Here is a 19,934-nt window from a genome sequence, read left to right on the forward strand (position 1 = left end):
CCAGTGGGGCATTCGAGCAAGCTCGTTGCACACAGAGTCAAATCTCTGCAGAATCGCTGCGCACACTGATGTAAGTGAGTTGCAGGTTTTTATATACAAATGACGACATGCTGCCTTTCGTGTCTGTTGTATTTGGCACGGCATGAAAGGACCCCGCAAATGAACACATTAGATGGATTTCCCATGCTGACGCAATGTAACAGCATACTGGCTTTGGAATATTGTGTTGCCTGTGACCCAGTAGATTTCCACTGTACCTACCTTAATGTGTGTAAATGACTCCTATTAAAATTTCATTACTGGCACATAAACTGCACAAAATGGCAGTTTGGACGGCTCGGTGAAGGAGAGCGGATCTTTACGGACTTCTGCAGCAGACATTCTCCTGTGTGATCCCCCACGCTATCCTGCCCAGCCAGACACGTCAGTGGGAGTCACGGAGAAACGATTCTTACCCCCGACCGCTCGATTGTAATCTAGATCAGATGCCAGAGTTGCTTTCGCATTGTATGTAACATCATCAGCATAGCAGAAGGTTCCAATTGGCTCAAGACTGGTGCAACAGTAACCCCCCCCCCCCCCCCCCCCCACCAGCAGTCCTTAAAAGCTAATGGCCTTTAGATTGGTTCAAGCTCCATTCTCGCCTGGCGACTCCACCGTTTGCGGTATGCTTGTGTTGTTTTGGCTCCAGCGGGCGCCTGGCACCCATGGCGGCCCCCGTGACGCGCAGACCTGCCCTCTGGTTCGACCGTTGCCTCCCTGCACAATCTACCCCCACAAAATCTACCCCCAGAAAACAGCCTCCTCGCTGTTCCTTTGAGCTGAAGCCCCAGCTGTAAGGCTGCAGCGTTGGGGTCGGAACGCTGGAGCTCAGTCACACGTTTTCCAGCACAACACCACGGCGGAGCGTAACAGAGATGAGGCCCGCTTCAACATCTCACCTTTCTAGTCACTCCTTCCACTCCATCTGCTTCTCATTGTGGCCGACACCTGACTGACCGAGTTAAGATATCGATGATCATAATAGCGGATTACAACATTTTAGATGTGCGTTCTCCATACGTAGCCATCTAGTTCTCCATATGAAGCCACACAGCAGTGAGAGAGCGGGGGAGGGTTCCAGCTCCTTGAGAGCTAGTAGCACCTCTGTGCCATTACCCATGAAGCCTCGAGTCTTGGAGGGCTAATCCTGTTGGGAGTGTGGGCGTCGAGGAACAGGCCACCAGAGCATGGCTGCATTAACAGAGAGGATTACACATGTTAACATCTACCGCGCCGTGTGTTTGGCCAAAGGGTCTGACGCAGTTTTTAGCATATGAATGGAGAACTCAGTGGTCTAGAAAGGAGCAGCTCAGAAGATAGGAGCAAGATGTGCTTCTTACACCGGATTAGCTATTTATATACAAAAGAAGAGCAAGTAAGCTTTTATGAATGTGAAGCAGATGATTCTGCATGACATCGACCTTCATACAGGATGTAGGAACAAAATGAAAGGCCCAGGCTCACTGCATTCAATACACATTCGTTCGAGTGCGCGTCCCCTATCTTTCCATAGGTTTCCATGTAGAATATTTTGAAGCACATATGCATTTTTTTATATTGGTGAGTCCTTGGGTCTCTGAGAATGACAGCAGTGAACACTAGTGAACTACTGAGAGGGTCATTGGTGTATAAGCAACACCGTATTTGCATGCTGCCCCCGTTGTGCAGTCTGTGTGGAAAACCAAGGTGTTTATTCATTGAAGATCGGACTTTTGTATTGAGAAACATCTTGCCAGATGAGATAAGAAACCAAATTGCAGATCACTTTATCACTTTATAGTCCCTCTCTCTCTTTCTCTGTGGGGTTGAGTGGGTGAGACGTGTGTTGTCTTGTGTGAAATCGTCAGAATAGCCGTTTGGTCCGCTTGAGTTATGACTCACTCCGGGTCCGGCGCTTATCAGGAACGCGCACAGCTCTCCTTCTTACGTCTGAATGACAACAGAGGGACCAGCGGTATTATGCGTCCTATTCCGTCCCGGCTTTCCGGGCCACGCAGATTACATCGCCTTTATTGATTTACGGCGGCCATCTCGAGTCCCACGGGCAACGGTTCTTCGTGCGAACACTAATTTTCGCCTCGGCAACGCGGTGCCTTTCCTCCCCCGAACCGGGCTGAAACAATCAGACGCACGCGGGCGCGCGTGCCAGCCTCCTTCTCTGTAAAAACAAGGTGGGCGGACACGCGGCTCGGGCGTGGGAGGTCGGATGTTGGAGCGATAAAAACCGCAGTCATCTTCGATGCCATCCCGCGAGACAAAAGGGAGTGTTGGATGAGGGAGAGGAAGAGAAAATCAGAGTGAAATCTGGGGCAAAGAGGTTTGTGCTGGAAGCTTCCGCGCTCTTAAGGGGGAGGCGGGCCGTTCCTCGTGGCTGTGTGTTTTTTTTATTTTTTTTCCTTCTCCCCCCTCCCTCTAATTGAATCATTGCCATCTGTATCTCTAGAGATAAGAGATGTTATTTGGGAGAATTATTTAAATTTTAAGAAACGTGCTAGTTAATGTAATTAAGCCGAAATTATCACAGCTGCACTTCTTTGTTGGAAGTGTAATTATGTAATCTAACACATTAAGTGATGAAAATGAGCATCGCTCTCACACAATGCACTCAAACATGCTTCTGCATCTTGTGTAAGACCTCATTCTTAACAACTCTAATTCAGCTCAAATGCACCTCTAATGCAATATGCATGCCAATGCTAGATGTTTACTCAACCATACGTGTTTCGATGTGCCTTCCTGGTTGTGACAAGTGGAAATAAACCAGGCTAACGAATGGTAGGTTGACCTTTAGGGGTCAGTCACCCGGGGTTAGAGCTCTCTTATGACAGATAGTGAGCGTATGTTAATGCTGTTTATCCTGGGCTGGCCCATGCTTACTTCCTCAGGCAGAGACTGAGATAAAAGCGATCAGGTACTGTCTGCAGACACAGCACAAGAAGGCAGTGGTGTAATTTCAGCTGGCTTCTCGAAAGCAGACACATTGCTGGTTTATAAAGAGGTCAAACTTTGTTTCCAAGTGTTAGTGTCAAGTGACAAAAATAATTTAGGAGAACTATAGTTTTGGAAGCGGAATTCTTACACTGAACTTGGTTAGTTAGCTGCGTGATAATGAATAATGCATTAATGTTGTGGACTGATGGCAGTTTGAGCTGTCGTACATGGCAATAAGGGAAAACGTGTTTAATGCATAAAGCTAGAGGCAGTGTTTACAGACTTTCTCTGCCTCTCTCTCTCTCTTCGTGCGGGCACATTGTTTGTTTGTGTAAGTGATAACATGGGCACCTTGCACCATTTTCTTCTCCACGCCATATTTACAAACTCCCTGCTTCCCAGTTGCGTATGTCAAGTGTAACCCAATCTAATATGCCTGGCTGCTTGAGCTGAGATGGGCTGTTTGTGTGTGTGTGTGTGTGTGTGTGTGTGTGTGTGTGTGTGTGTGTGTGTGTCTGGGTGGCTGCCCATTCTGAGCAGGCGGGCTGAAGGGCTGTCATGGCTGGTTTCTTCTCCCTGTGCCCCCCCCTGGCTGAAGGAGACCACCCCCACCTCTGCCATGAGTCCTGGACGTCTGCCGACACGCCGTCGTGGATCCGCATGTCAAAGAAAAAAACGAAAAGAAAAAAAACCCTACACCCACCAATGACAACAACAACAACAAAAACAACAACAACAACATATGGACTATATAACAGCTCGGAGTGGGAGTGGAGCTCCCCAGAGGGGAAGTGAATCACTGGAGACAAGTGGCCTGTGCTTTGGCAGGGTGGGCTCGGCCAAGCAGCAGGGGAGGGGCCGGCCGGCAGGGGGCGGGGCCTCAGCGGAGCCTAGATTAGTTGGCAAAAACGCCAGGCCAGTGCACCAACGCTCCTCTGCCACACGGGGATGTGTGTTAGGTTCACGCAGGCGCGCACACACTTCGCTGGAACGCATGTGAGCGGAGCGGCCAGGAGAAGGAGAAGGAGGCCGGGACAGACGCGGCCGGTTTGGGTGGAGGCGCGTGGCCTCACCTTCCTGCAAAGCAAGAGTTAAAGCGTCTTCCTCTGTCGGCGAGGGTGAGAGGGGTCTGCTGTGAGGCCACGCTGGTCTTCACTGATGTTGTTAGGAGTCAGAACCCCCAGAGGTGCAGGCAGCAGAGAAGAGTGAAAATCTCTACCCATAATTGTAGGTTGTAAACATAATGCATTGCAGAGATGCTGTCAGCAGAAGGCTGGTGTGGTGGGGCTCCTGCACGCCCTCCCCCCCACCCCACCCCACACACACACATATATATGCAGAAGATAATCCAGGGCTCCGTTATATATACACAACACATATTTTTGTAGAGCAACTACATCATCGGTGCTTCAAAAACACCCACTCTCCTATTTCAAAAGCTCGTCTTCTTCTGGAGCCTCGTGGACTTAATGCTCACGGAGCTGAGAAGCACTTCACAGCCTCCACAGCTGGAGAACAAGCACTGGAGTAGCAAACAAGACTTTCAATTTGCATAAATTAAACAGGCAAATACAGCAACTTCTCGCAGATTTCACACCGGTGCATCCCCGACACTCCAGCTGTGATTGTAAAGTCACTCTTCTCTTGCACGTACTGCACATATTGCGTTAGGGCACCGTGAAGCTGGGTTGAACCGCCGCGCCCACGAACCACGGCCAGTCGTCAGTGGCGGACCGATGTTTCCATCCCGAGCACAATCTGCGCATTCCGAACAGCCTCTGCCTTCGTCTTTTATCACCGAAGCAGATCGAATCCTCGGCCGCCGAGTCCCCCGGCTATTGTCCTCAGCCCTCGCCACGAGGCTCTCGCGGACGGCGTTACGGCATTAGCTCTCCCGTCCGCGTGCGATTTTGCGTGCATGCTGATAATGAAACTCCATTCCTTCCTCCTCGGTAAATATCACCTCCGACAAACACACAAGGTGCGGCGTGTTCCTAAATTTCCTGCAGGCCCGGCCCATCAGCTGGGGATTATTATTGTTTATGTCTCTGGCCGGCTTGGGCCAGGCAGGGCTAGCCTTGTCTCGCCTTGCCACCATGATGGATGACCATTAAGGCAGCTTATTGGAAATGGCTTGATTTATGACTCGCTGCTGCCTCGGTCTAATGGCTTCATTTCTTTTCAGCCGGCACATGATGTCACAGCCAAGGTCATTTGGAGTGATGCCCCCCCCCCCTTCAACCTCCTTTGTTGTGGTTTTTCCTGGTTGATGACCAGCAGAGAGGTGGGGGGTGGGGAAGGTGAAGGGGAGGAGAAATGGCGTTGTGACAAACTCTCTCTCTCTTTCTCTCTCTCTCTCTCTCTCTGTGTGTGTGTGTGTTATTCGCTGCTAAGAAGGAGTGTGTTGCTTGGTTGGCCTGGCTGGATTTAATTAAAATATTACTGTGTTATTCAGGCTAATATGTTTTTAGTGAGCTTGGTCATGTGGATTAGTGTCAGCTCTGTTTCTCTTTCCTTTGAGGGTCTCTCCGCACCCTCAGCACACCTGGGCACCCTGCCGATGACCACTGCTCCTCCTCTCCTCTCCTCTCTCCTCCCTGCTCTGTTCTCCTCTCTCCTCAAGCAGGAGATGACCTGCCAGAAGCGTCCATTACTCACGCGAACTCTGACCGCTCCGCACCAAATCTGTGCTGCCCCCATTAAGATCCCGATCAATGAAAACGCCATTAAGACAATAGAAATTGCTGACATTAGGACAGGCCAAAAAAACAAAATATTTGATTGTTGGGTGGGTAGTTAGTGAGGCTGGCGGCTACGACTGAACTGCTGTACTCTATTATTTATCTGGTAGATTCATTTGGTCTCACACACAGTCCATTTCCCTGCCGAGCCAATGCCGCTGTCATTATTATTCGTCATAAGCCGTCACCACGCGGTGCGAGTATCAGTTCTGGGCTGTATCGGTTTTCTGGCAAAACGAAGTCGAGGTGGATCAATCGTTCAGCGTTGAATGTCTTTTTGGCCACTATAGTGAGAGGAAGAATACATCCAGCGCATGTAGAATTAGACAGGAGCTAGCCGTCCCCGTCCAACACGTACACCTCCACGATGTAGCGTGCCACATGAGAGAAAACTGCATGAGGTTCGCTCAGAGAGGGGCCTGAAGCTAGTAATGTTCTCCACTCTTCACCGGGTCCTACACACTGATATTTTTATCCTGACTCCATCTACGGGAGCGTGCCGTCATCACTGTGAATGTTCATTAGAGCACAATTAACTTATAATTGTTGCGCCTGAAAATAGCCCCAGCTAATTAAGCTCCATTGTTTAATAACAATTCTCAATTACAGAATGGCCCATTTTCAAGGCTGCATCTCCCGTGTTTAAATGGAATTCACTTTTTGATTATTACTTGCTGAGGTTTTTTTGTGCTTATTCGTTTGGTTTAATGAAGATGTGTGTGTGTGTGTGTGTGTGTGTGTGTGTGTGTGTGTGTGTGTGTGTTTGTGAATGCACGTGTGCATTTGCTTAAGTGTGTGTGTGTGTGTGTGTGTGTGTGTGTGTGTGTGTGTGTGCATGAGCTTGTGTGCATGTGTGTCTCTGTTGATGCGCGTGTGTGTGTCTGTGTGTGTGTGTGTCAGGCAAGAGAGAACCCAAGGTTTCTAAAGCACAGTGCACAGGGGAGTTCACTCATTAACGTGTCCCGATGGTAGCCGTACCGATAAGCTCAGAGTCTCGTCCTTTTTAACCGCTGCGCAAACACTCAGGACACTCCGGGCATGACTGATTTATGGGAGGGAAGCCTGCGATCAGGACCCTGTGTGGCAGGACAGTCCAGGTCCTGTTCCTGGAAGGCTGTCCGTGGTGGTCAGGGTCATGGTCATCTAGGTTCACTGTATCACCCAGCCTTCCAGCCCGGTGCCTGGCGTCCCACTCTTCTCACAGAGAGGAGGGGCTTGGGGCTCAAAATATATGAATATTCAAATGCCCACGAGGCTGGTGGCACTCACATTGTTGCTGAGATTGACTCTTGTGTATTTGACAAGAGTCGAGAGCAGCCTTTCGTGTTCGTGGGAAAGGACGTCATGTTCTAGACCCTTCTGCCCACCCATCACACGTGATCACACACGATCACATATGAGCTGCTTGTTGGCCAGACCCTGGTACCTAAAAAAATGACCCTTAAAAAGACCTTTAAACTCAAGTGCAGTCTTATTAGTCATCTCATACCACTTGTGGCTTTGGTTCAATGAAGGGCCTGAATTGTGGTTATTACTCAATATATAATAAACTCAACTACTACTGAACTGTAGTGTATATGCTATCATACCTAAGCAGCTACTCTATATCTGAAGTGACTTAAACATAGTTAGTGTATGAAGAAATGTTTAATGAATCATATAACTCCAATGGCAGCCTACAGCTAGCAGATCCTGCTGTGTGTGAGAAGCACAACATGCTGGTGTAGATGTGCGGCGATCGTCCTCATCAAGGCAGGTTGTGGCACGGGGGAGAGTGGAGGCCACGTTAAGATGGAGGAGTTTCCCAGGGGGTGGAGCGCTGGAGTAGTTCAGCTGTAGCCCCAACACACTCCTAAATCATCTCAGCTCGCTAGGCAATTCATCTTTCGGCAGCAGAACACAGCGTATGATTTATGGACGCTCTCTTGCTCAATTTGTCACTGGCTCACAAAATATGTAATGTGAAACATTTTTTATTTGCGTTTTCCGGGTCCGAGTGGTCTCACGCTCGTTGCTAGGGTGCAGGTACACAAATGAGAGACGAAGCTAGCGGGTACATCTGGGGCTAACGACGCTAGCTAGCCAAACAGCTAACACCAGACTCGACACAGCCGACCTATTCGCTACTGTTGGTACTTGAACCAGCCAGAGAGAAGGCTGTGTCTAATTATACTTGTAAAAGCACATCTCTATTCCATGCATCCTCCCATAAGTAATCAGTATACACATGTAACGTGGCTTGCGTAGTCTAGACGAAATGTGTGTGTAAGCATTTCATTTCATCTTCAGTGCTTGGCACATACTCTTATCCCGAGCGACTTACACTTATCAGTAGACAGTGTGTGCACTTCCTGGGAAACATTAGTGTGTGTGTGCTTGCATGGTGTGTGTGTGTTATATTTATGTCCTAGCTGGGACCCCTGTGCTCTGCAGGCAGTGATAGCCGTGTGGTCGTCCCCCGGTGGCGGGGTAAAGATTGATGCGGCTCATCTGTTGGAATGGGCAGTAAAAAGTGTCTGTGCTGGTGATTGCCTGAACATCACAGCTCTCATTTCTCCGGTGCGGAGGCAACAGTAAAAGCCTCCAGACTCACAGAGTTGAGTGCTGATCTCATCCACACTCTTTTCATTAGCGCAGGGTCCAAACAAACACCTATACTGCTGTACTGCACGCCCACACACACACACAAACACACGCACACACACGCACAAACACTCGTAAAATCTTTGTCCTCCTCTTTCTACTATCATGCCATTCGTAATGTTGAGCCTGAACATGGTCCTCCCTGCTCAAATTCACCTGCTATATAGTGCAATGTGTTTAAGACCAGTTAATGGATCTTAAAGGCACTATTAACTGTCCTTGACTTGCATTCAATTGTTTTATCAAAGCTCATTTTGTGTGAAACATTTCTTTTACAACTTAATTTTAAAACTTTATTGTTATTATTGCTGTGAAATAGGTGCGGTAAAATTCATAGACACTAAATTCATGTCCCATATTTTGCCACAACAATGGATTTCCAAATGCCAAAAGAGGATCTAAGAATTATTGTGAGAAAAAAGAAAATTTGCATAGTAATGTCAAACCAAAGCGGACGTGTGAGACCGCTGTTTATTTCCCGTGGTAACAGACAGGTTGGGTGCCGGTGGGCTTAGCAAATGTGTTCGCCGGCTCCTGCTCCTTCTGTATCTTTTAATATTGCATGCGGCTCATTTAGTGGACCGAGTCTGGAGCCCTGAGCCACCCTTCTCTAGGGCATACTCCAGCACACCGGCAAACCCGCGATTGATGGCTCTCCAGTCGGCGCATGTAGCAGCGTGAGGCTAGGACTCGTCTCCACCCACACCCACCTTCCCCCCAGCCATACCCGCCCCCCCCTCCACCCAACAATCAGAAGAAGAAGAAAAAAAAAAACCCACAAACATCCCCTACCTGCTGATTCATCAATCAGACTGTCATTTTAATTTATGTGCCACTTCTTGTTTGGGTGCCATTTATTTCTGGGCGGGAACTTTGTGAGGTAGCACACAGCAGTGGGAGAAGATGCCTCTGGTTGGGGCTTGGATATTAATCCAGGACAGTGGTCATGTCCCTGGGGGTACTGATTATTACAGAACATTCAGTAATCCAGTACTTCCATGCAGGAATAGTAATGTCAGGTTTGTGGTGAAGCTTTTTGGAGTGTCCGAAATGCATGGGAGACAAAAACGGAGAAAGAGAGGTCACTTACGTGGTCACCACGTGCTCACCATGACCTGTTGGGTGTGGTTCATTTGTGTCTTCTGCAGTCTCCTCTCCATCATGACCACGAGGTCACCATGTGCAATATGCAAACCAATAATCAACCAAACAAGAAAATGGAATCATATTTCAAATACATTCACAGACTTCATTTTCTTCTCCTATCTATCAGTGCCAAAGAGCAATCACACCTTTCACATTTAGTTTGGCCAATCGATGTCCTATTTATAATACCCTAATCTAGTTTTGCAATAACCAAAAATGTTTTCCGTTCTGTTAATATGGCACGAGTCCTAATTCTAGAGGGCAAAAGCCCAAAGGTGTCTGATCGGCATCTGATTGGCTAAAATTATTAGGCACAATTTACAGAGGTCAGAGCAGCATGGGATGAACGTAGCTGCTGTTGGTCAGGGAGCCGTTGAAATGTGAGGCGTGACGCGTTCTTCTCGGTGGGCAGGTCAGCAGCTCTGGAGTGTCTCCATCAGCTCTGAGACGCAGGACCGATGAGCTTCAGCGGCGGTGGCGTGCCATCGTTAGCCGCTAATCTCCTCAGAGCTGAGCCAGATAGCGTCCGAAGCCGATCGCCGCGGCCTGCTCTCAGGGATCCGTCTCAGGGACATGCGATTAAATTACTCCCTTACTCGGCTGGCAGAATTAAGTTACGGCGGACTGTAATGCAGTTCCGGAGACTGCCCGGGTCCAGAGAGCGCCGGCCGAACGGCTGGTCCAGCCCCAAAGTTGGTGCAGCGAGGCCCCTTTAGCGCGGAACTCGAATGGGACGGAATACCCCAAAATGGAGAATTAGAGGACGCATCCAAGACTGAAATGCGATTTGAGTTGGGAGAGCGAAGCATCGTATTGATCTCAGCACGTCCAGCCCGTGGCGCCGTAGGTCTGAGGGCTGCGTGGAGGGGTTGAGTTCCACACCGATCGAAAAGAAACGTGAGATTTGTGGCCAGGACATCTAGTGGACGTTAGGTTGGGCGAGTGAGAGCGGAGGGGATGAATCTGACCCATCAGGTGCACAGAAAGGCACTGTCCTCACTCTGAAGGTGTATTCAACAGGTTGGGCTTCGTTGGGAGCAGTGTTGGGGCACTTACTCTGAAAAAGTCATCCATTACACATGACAAATGACTTCTCTCAAACTTTAATGGGATTACTTTATCCATTTCTTCCTGGCAAAAGTAATCACTCCACTCTAGTTGGCTTCTAAATTAGTCTTTAAAACACACACAAAGTTCTACCAAGTGGAATTTAAAAAAAATGACAACCCATAATCCTTTGGGCACTTCATTAAGGAAGAACTAGTCAATCACAGTAAACGACACATAAAAGGTCAGTCTAGGAGATCAGTTTAGTCTGGTAGCATTTGTAAACTGACTGAGGAGTGACGGGTCTGCTCAGCTGGATGGGAAAGTTACTTATTTCAGACAAGAGTTATTTATATTTTACTTCACCATAATGTTTTTAACTTCAGATTATTGAATTCAAAAGATGATGTAATCTCTACTAATCCCCCAGTCTACTGTGAAATGTCCTGTGTACAGTCAATCCACACTGGTCATGTCAAAATTCATCTTGTACAACTCGTATGTAGTGGGTAGTGCGTATAAACACAAATGACATAAAACACATCCCGCCCAGAAATAAATTACATACAAGGTACAGTGTTGACCTATATATATGTAATTTATGCTTTAAATATTAATACTATCCACTTACAAACAGGAAGCTGTGTGAGGTGTGGCATGGATCAAGTCAATGTGGATTAATAAAACAGACAGCTCAATCCCTTTGCTTACAGTTTATCATTAAAAGACAGAGATGGTAGATGTGCCATTCAAACACACACACACACACACACACACACACACACACACACACACACACACACACACACACACACACACACACATAGGAATAGGAGTGCAACATAAAATAAAAAAATGTTTATATTATCAACATTTCTTTAAAGATTGTTACAATCAGTGTCTTTCTTACATGTAGACTGTCATAAACCTATAACATACCGTATACCATATTCATAATGAAAACCTAGCGGTTAGTAGCAAACTGATCTGGGTTCAGCGAGCCCTCACTCGACACTGTGCTGCTGGAGTCAGGGTGTCAGGGGGAGCAGACTGATCTGGGTTCAGCGAGCCCTCACTCTACACTGGGCTGCTGCAGCCAGGGGGTCGGTGGGCGGCACAGGGGCCGTGAGGTGCCTGCGAATCCGGGCTGGGCCCAGACTCACCTCCACACGGCCCGTAGTAAAATACGGTCTGTACACAGACAGTCACTCTGAATAATAGGTCCGTGCACCGTAAATGTCAGCTCTTTAAATCACGGGCGGAGCGCTCGGGCCCGCTCCAAAAGCTCCATCACTGCTTAAACTACGGCCTTCCATTTATTATGTGTATGTTTATAAATCACTAAGGAGACGCAGCATTCCTCCCACCCGTAAAAAAAAGAAAGAAAGAAAGAGAAGTAGAAGGGAAGAAAGAGAGTGAGGGGGGGGGGGGGTGTAAAATAGGGGTGGGGGCTCGGTGGCTGAATGTCAGAGGGAAAGCGAGAATGCTGCAGGAGGGAGAGATAACGGGTGGAGAATATTGGATGGTGTCTGAGCACCACCTGGTAGAAGCTGATTAAGCTTCACAGTCAACAGTGCGTCAAAGATGGCCTGCTCTGCTCATCGAGGACCTCTGCGCCTTCCCTTTTCTGTCTTTCTCTCTTTTCTTTCTCTCTCTCTCTCTCTCTCTGTCTCTCTCCAAATGCTCTGTACATGACAAAGCCTGCGATTACGGCCTAGCTGGCCATAAAGCAAAGGGTCGTTGCTGAACAAGACATAATCTACACCGGCCAGCCCCATCTTCCCAGACCCTGTCTTTCTTTTCCTCTTAGAAACAGTGGTGCTTTTTACCCACTGCAAACAGTGGTGTGGGGGCATGGTTGGGTTCCACGGTGATGAATGGCCGCCTCCTCCAGAGATGTGTCCATGGGCAAAACAACTCGGCCTCTGTAGATCATTCAAAGTAATCAGATCAGTTCTTTCATCCGGACCCCTAACTCTCCCCATCAGTGAGATTTACAGCAAACAGCAGCTGAACTTACTGTAATCCAATATACAGTAGACGCGTTTTATGTAGCAGTATGGTTTCACTCGCTTCTCCCGTCTCGTAAAAGATGTCACATTCCTCTTTTATTTAAGCGTTGCTTCTTTTACATTGTGCCTTCAGGGGAACCATGACTGTTGCCTGTATTGTCTGTCCCCTTATACGTTTGGATGTCTCTGTCCCCATCATGTTTAGACGTCTCTGTCCCCGTCATGTTTAGACGTCTCTGTCCCCGTCACGTTTAGATGTGTCTGTCCCCTTCATGTATGTATGTCTCTGTCCCCGTCACGTTTAGATGTGTCTGTCCCCTTCATGTATGTATGTCTCTGTCCCCATCATGTTTAGACGTCTCTGTCCCTGTCACGTTTAGATGTGTTTGTCCCCTTCATGTATGTATGTCTCTGTCCCCGTCATGTTTAGATGTGTCTGTCCCCTTCATGTATGTATGTCTCTGTCCCCGTCATGTTTAGATGTCTCTGTCCCCATCACGTTTAGATGTGTCTGTCCCCTTCATGTATGTATGTCTCTGTCCCTGTCACGTTTAGATGTGTCTGTCCCCTTCATGTATGTATGTCTCTGTATGTATGTCTCTGTCTGCATGTGTGTGCACATGCATGTGTCTGTGTGTGTACATGCATGTGTGCGTGTGTACATGCATGCATGTGTGTATATATGCATGCAAGTGTGTGTATATATGCATGTGTGTACATGCATGTGTGTGTGTGCGTATGTGATGTTTGTACATGCATGTGTGTGTGTGTGTGTGTGTGTGTGTGTGTGTGTACATGCATGTGTTTGTGTGTACATGCATGTGTGTGTGTGTGTGTGTGTGTGTACATGCATGTGTTTGTGTGTGTACATGCATGTGTGTGTGTGTGTGTGTACATGCATGTGTTTGTGTGTGTGTGTGTGTACATGCATGTGTGTGTGTGTGTACATGCATGTGTGTGTGTGTACATGCATGTGTTTGTGTGTGTGTGTGTGTATGTATGTGTGTGTCTGTGTGTGTGTGTGTGTGTGTGTGTGTGTGTGTGTGTGTGTGTGTGTGTGTGTGTGTGTGTGTGTGTGTGTGTGTGCTTGGCCTTATGAAGCCCCAGCTGCAGGTCTCTCTGTGGTCTCCACTGGGTCAGACGGAACATCCCCACACATGAATGCGTTCTTTCTTCATCTCTGCACTCCACTTATGGACTGGAGCCACAGCCGTCTCACAATACTCACAATACTCAAGATTTGTGTAAATGACTTGTTGCCAGCTTCCCCCCCTCTCTCTCTCCCTCCCACTCTCTCTCTCTCTCCCTCCCACTCTCTCTCTCTCTCCCTCCCACTCTCTCTCTCTCTCCCTCCCACTCTCTCTCTCTCTTTCCCTCCCACTCTCTCTCTCCATCTTCCCTTCTATCTCTCTCCTCTCTCTTTTCTGTTTACAGTGATGGTGTTTCAGGTCCAGCTGGACGTGTGTGTGTGTGTGCATGTGTTTGTGCTTGTGTGTGTGTGTGCACACCAGCTCAGAGCCCCTTCCCAGATAGCAAATGAATGTTGAATCAACGTTGAAATGACATAGTTTTCGTCATTTATGGTTGACAACCTAAATCCAACTATAAATCAACGTTCTGAAAGGTTGAATTCCTAAACGATTGTTAACGTTGAAAAAAAGATGTTGAATCAACGTTGTGTTTGGTTAGTTATGCAACTGAAAAAATGTGGTGGATATCAACCATTTCTTTGACCATTTCTTTCCTGCACCATGTCTCCGTACAGTTACGGTATTTTCCAGGAAAGCTATTGCTGAAGTGATCGCTTGATGAAAAGAGAAATGAGAGAAATCAGTCGGAGTCGTTCAAGCAATTCAAACAAGTTTTGATTCGCAAACGAATATTTTCGGAGTCCTTATAACTCCTCCCAAATCATGTGCCCCTCACTGCTGTGTAAAGCCTTTTTTTGGACCAATCAATCATGGATTTGTTTTTTGTGATTGTGGTAAATCATAACAGGATTCATCGGTTATGTGCCGATCCGTTCCCACAGTGTCTGATATCTGTATTTCTCTTTCTGTAATTCCCAGGAGAGCCTGGGACCCGACGGCGTTCCAGGCAATCATCACGTGGTCAACCTGGCCGATAGTCCGGTGTAGCTGCGTCACCAGGCTTTTGTGACACAGCAGAGGGTGGACGGCATCCTTGCTCTCTGGGACAAACTGCCAGAGAGCGACAAAGTCGGTGCTGTCTGCCCGCCACGTCACAGACACTGACTGGACTGTCCAAAAGCAGCCTTTCCTACACGTCTGTCGCTGGGACACAGAGTCTGAAGCGGTAGGCAAACCTTCTGTAATCCAGTAGCTTCGGGATTTTCTAGTTTGGCTTGTATCCGTGTCACTGATTTCGGTTTGTGTCTGTCTGCAGCTGCTTCCTCGGACAAGGCAGCGGGCCTGCTCAGTGGCCCAGGGTGAGCCGCCTTGTCGAGGCCATTTGCCTGGCGCTTTGTCGCCTTCACCCTGGGGGGCAGACCATCGCCGGCGTCAGGGTGAACAGGTGGGCTGCTATCATGAGTGACTACAGCGTCAACAGGGGTTTTCAACGTTGATTCAACGTAGAACCGTATGTGCACTTTAGCATTGAGTCAACGTCACATTTAACATTGATTTAACATTTCTACGTTGAGCAAGACAACGGTGAATCTACGTTTATTCAACGTTCTTTTGCTATGTGGGTTGTTTCCCCACTCTGTGGCGCAACGTTCAGCCCCCCCCACTGTGGTGCCAGGGATCGCGGGGAGCTACGTCATGTTTGTGGACAAGCTCCTCTCGCTCACGTGGTGGAGGGCAGCCTGACAAACCTGAGACCGGCCGGAGTGTCTGGAGAATGAGCTGGGAACACACAGCTTAGATCACCGTTAGTCCAATGACACAAGAGTGTGTGTTGAGGCGAGATATTCCAGAGAATGACTTTGCTCCCTAGCTAGCATCGTTAATCACGTTAGTATTTTTTTAAGGAGAAATGTACCTTTAACCACTAACGAGGAGTTACAGAACTTCTTCAGTGAATCAGTAATGTTAGAGTTAATATAACTGAAGCCTTCTCTATGTTTGCATATATATATATTTATATTTTACATTTTCTCTTTTGGTGTTAGTGTTTTTCCCCCCTCTAGCCATCTGAGCAGACCTATCGTTTCTCAGAGTCACTATACAGAGCCTAATTGAGACGTATCTATATCGACTGATGCAATCTACAAGTCGCTCATTGAATATGAAAAATTGAGTTTGGACGTAGGGGGCGGGGGGCAGGAATCAATCATATAGATCAACGTGTGCAGGTTCCGTCTGCATCGCCTCCGCCCCCCCCTCCGCCGTTATTGGATATCTGCATGAATAATGGAGGGCTCGCCGACCGGACAATTACCACCAACGCTGCTTTATTAAAGCAGGATGGATGGCAGCAATGCATATGGGACTGAACAGACGTTGGCCAATCAGAAAGCTTCCCCGGGTCACCATGGTCACCGCGGTCACTGTCTTCACAGGGGTTGGGGTGGCTCTGCTCTCGTTCTCGGTTATGAGATCCACTTTCGAAATGCACTTTGTATATGCTGCAAAAGAGAGAGAGAAAGAGAGAGAGAGAGAGAGAGAGAGAGAGAGAGAGAGAGAGAGAGAGAGAGAGAGAGAGAGAAAACGACTGTTCTTTACGAAGCCACAGCACTGGGTTGTACCCAGCATGCCTGCCTAAATGTTTGAGTCGTCTGTTTGGACTTGTCCTTGACTCCAGGCCTCGCCGCACCTTCCTCTCACCCGGCCGTCATGGCCGAACGGCAAAGAAAACATCTGGAGTGTTTCGCCTTTGCTGTGAATCCGTCGTCAGCCGCCGCCGATCGACGGGAAAGAAAACAAAGCTCGTCCAGAGGAATGCAGCCTTTAGCCTTTAGCGTGCCGCGCCGCTAATCACACGCGCCGCAGAGCCGCGGAGGAGTACGTGTGAGGCGACGGCCTCCTGACAGAGGGTGCGGACACGGCCATACTCGGCCTTGCCCGACCGAACCCTCCACGTCCCGTGTGTGACCGCCCCTGGTTTATTTGTGTACATGGTCGGAGATAAGTCTGATACGCTTAGCTGGCGACTCCCCCCCCCCCTCCCCCCCCCCCCCCCCCCCCTTCCCGCCACTGCAATCTGGCAGCCATGTTTTCTCCCTCTGTGGCACTGCACACAAAGTGCTCTCTCTCCCTGCGTCATGGACAGGCACAGAAAGTTCATTGTCTTGGGAAAGGCCTGCTCGGGGCGCGTTTACAGCCACAAGTATCATTTCTCCCTGTCCCATTTCCTCCGCATTCAAACATCAGGGAAATATCGAGGATGACATGACTGGGTCCCAAACAGCACTGTGGTGAATCCAGGATCAATATCTCTCACTGAGAAAAGCACAATATCATGAAAATATTGAGCTAACGGGTGACGGCTTACTCTACGAGCAGTCTTTGACGTGTTTTTTTTTTAAACTGTGTTGAACTGCGTTCCGTCACCTACCGTGTTTGTTCAGTCCGGGCCGTCCGCTGAGGTCTGGTTTAGCTCAGTATTTACTGGAAATACCCCATGCAAAAAGGAGAAAGTCCTCATTTCACTGATATATGTTACCGATGCATCTTTGGGGGGGGGTGTTTGGAGTTTTTTTTGTGTGTGTGTGTGTGTGTATGCCCAGACGAATGGCACCGGACTTGCTTCCTACCTGTTCTCTCAGGTAAGTTTCTTTGTTCCCCCTTGGCTGGGACAGCATGGCTACAGCTGTAATACAGCCCAGTGCAATCGCAAGGCCTTTGTTCAGCCTGCTTGTAGCGCACAGTGTCAGGAGGCTATTATTACAATCAGGGTGCTCTCGTCTTCCTCACTGGAACAGACTGAATTACATATTACTTGATGCCCTTGGAGCGATACATAAAAGGACATTATAGGAGCATGTTATAAGATATGAAAATGGGCTTGTGCCCCCCCCCCCCCCCCCCCCAAAAAAAAAAAAAAAAAACCTGCACCGTCTGCACCTTTAACTTAAGATACTGTTTTTGAATAAGTCGGTAAGCGGCAGAGGACAGTTACTCTCCCTCTAACACACACGTATACACACACACACACAGACACACACACACAGACACACACACACAGACACACACACTCACACACACACACACACACACACACACTCACACACACTCACACACACACACAGACACACACACACAGACACACACACACACACACACACACACTCACACACACTCAGACACACACACACACACACACTCACACACACACACACACACACACTCACACACACACACACAGATGGTGGGGTTGATGTTCTCCCCCCGGTCTGCTCAGGTAGCTCAGGGTGTAAATGAGCCTCCCTGTTTCTCCTTCACATGGTTGGGTGTTACAGTCCTGTCTCCCCCTCGCAAAACACACACACACACACACACACACACATACACACACAACATGCACGCACGCACTTTGACAGATCCACATTTTAACACAGCAGTGGATGGAGAGACCACACACACTTGGCGCGTGCGCATACACACACACACACACACACACACACACACACACACACATCCTGACATGGTACGTGCCACTCTAGGACTGGAGATCATTAGCTTCAGCTCTCTCTTCTTGTTAATTACCACGGCCATGCTAACCTTGGCTATTGTTTTAATTAGCTTTTAAAGAGCTGATTGTTATTAAGGATTCCAATTAAACCAGCAAGCACATTGTGATGATGTTACTGCTGAAGTTACACTCAACCTTATCATGCATTACTATCACTGGGTTATTACACTTTACAGCTAGCAAACTTAGACCACAGCTCACTGATGTATAAAAGATCAGTTGTTTTGTAGTGGAGACAATAGTTTAAATGTATTTATGAATTTAATATGATTTTTTATTATTTTCAACATGCACTTGTGTGGCTAGATACATGTGATATACAATTCGTATTTCTGAATAACAGTATAAACTCAGGTAGTACAAATTAAATCAGTTAAAGCACAGAAATGCACAGAATTTCAGAGTGTGTGCGGCGTTAGCAATCGTGAACACCGCCTGTCCGGTTGCACAAGCGATGCCTGGCGTGTGTTCGTGCAAAGGGGTTTGCGGTCATCTCATTAAGGCAAGAAGTCAAATCCCTGATGAGTGCCTCCACGCGGGACGCCCCGTCTCCGGGCTGTGTCTCCCTCTGCGCATTACTGGAGAGTTACATTCGCACAGTGATAGGTAAGAGGAGGCGTGGGGGCGGGGGTGGGGTGGAGACGGGGGGTCTTTACGGCGATGTTAAGGTGCACGGCGTTAAAGCATGCCGCGCTCAGGAAGAGGGGCTGCTGGACCCCTCCAGGCCCCCGTGCTGAGCGGCCAGCAGTCAGAGAAAGAGGTCACATACATATTCATCAAATTGGACACGCTCATGTAAACTGCTTTTAATAGGCCATGACAGCAGAGGCCAGGGCTGGGCAGAACGAGGGAGGGAGGGAGAGAGAGAGAGAGAGAGAGAGAGAGAGAGAGGAGAGAGAGAGAGGAGAGAGAGAGAGAGAGAGAGAGAGAGAGAGAGGAGAGAGAGAGAGAGGGGAGACCCAGGCATACACATAGTGTGTGTGTGTGTGTGTGTGTGTGTGTGTGTGTGTGTGTGTGTGTGTGTGTGTGTGTGTATGTTGCTGGACTGGGCCCTGTGCTATGCTACTCTCTCCACGGACCTAGCGGCCCCAATTTACCACACACCACCCTCAGTGTAGCATTGGCCTCACGGAGCCTCCACTGGTGCATTCTGGGTACAGCTCGAGCGCACATTCTCATTACGTCATGAAAGAGAATGTCGAGTTTTTAAAGGACAGCATGCTCCTTACAGTACAAACAACCTTCAACACCTCGTAGAAGAGCCTTTGTTTACGCTTATCGTGTTTTTTTTTTACATAACGAGATGCACAGCAGTGGGATTAAACGACGCTGGCCTCAAAGTGAAAGGAGTATAAACATTCTGGTAATCGGATCAGATGAGACAGATAATCAAAGTGTTTTGTTTCTGTCCTTTCTCTCCGAGTTCTTTGAGAGAGCGGTTCGTCTTTCGAGCCGGACTTGCGGTCGGCGATTTCAAAGGTCGGGGGAAGACGGGAGGAAAAAAAAAAAAGCCTTTTGACGCAAGGACTCACCGCCGTGAGGTCTGACAATAGCAGCACTCCCTAAGTCAGGCTATCATAAAGCAGTTTGTTGAAGGGCTACCTGCCCCGTCTGTCTGTCTGGTGCAGGGCTCCGTAACCTGATCCGTCCCTTTCAGAAGAGGGGAGAGAGCCCCGCAGCCATGTGCTGTGCCCTTAATTATGACTATAGCAGG

The 19,934-nt window shown here is 48.4% G+C and overlaps 1 long non-coding RNA gene across 3 annotated transcripts in view; it reads left to right on the forward strand.

Annotated features, from left to right (window-relative positions):
- The first annotated feature begins 1,899 nt into the window (after positions 1 to 1,899).
- LOC143476881 (uncharacterized) overlaps positions 1,900 to 19,934 on the forward strand; it is a 28,047-nt gene continuing 10,012 nt past the window's right edge. For 2 of the 3 annotated variants that reach the window (XR_013121408.1, XR_013121409.1), the window contains exons 1-3: positions 1,900 to 2,359; positions 14,632 to 14,878; positions 14,969 to 15,097. This is a non-coding gene — a long non-coding RNA (uncharacterized LOC143476881). Of the gene's footprint in view, positions 2,360 to 13,459; positions 13,807 to 14,631; positions 14,879 to 14,968; positions 15,098 to 19,934 lie in introns of those variants that run through there. The other variant, XR_013121410.1, reaches the window with a different exon arrangement.

Source organism: Brachyhypopomus gauderio, chromosome 15 (assembly GCF_052324685.1).
Source record: "Brachyhypopomus gauderio isolate BG-103 chromosome 15, BGAUD_0.2, whole genome shotgun sequence".
NCBI classification, from domain to species: domain Eukaryota; kingdom Metazoa; phylum Chordata; class Actinopteri; order Gymnotiformes; family Hypopomidae; genus Brachyhypopomus; species Brachyhypopomus gauderio.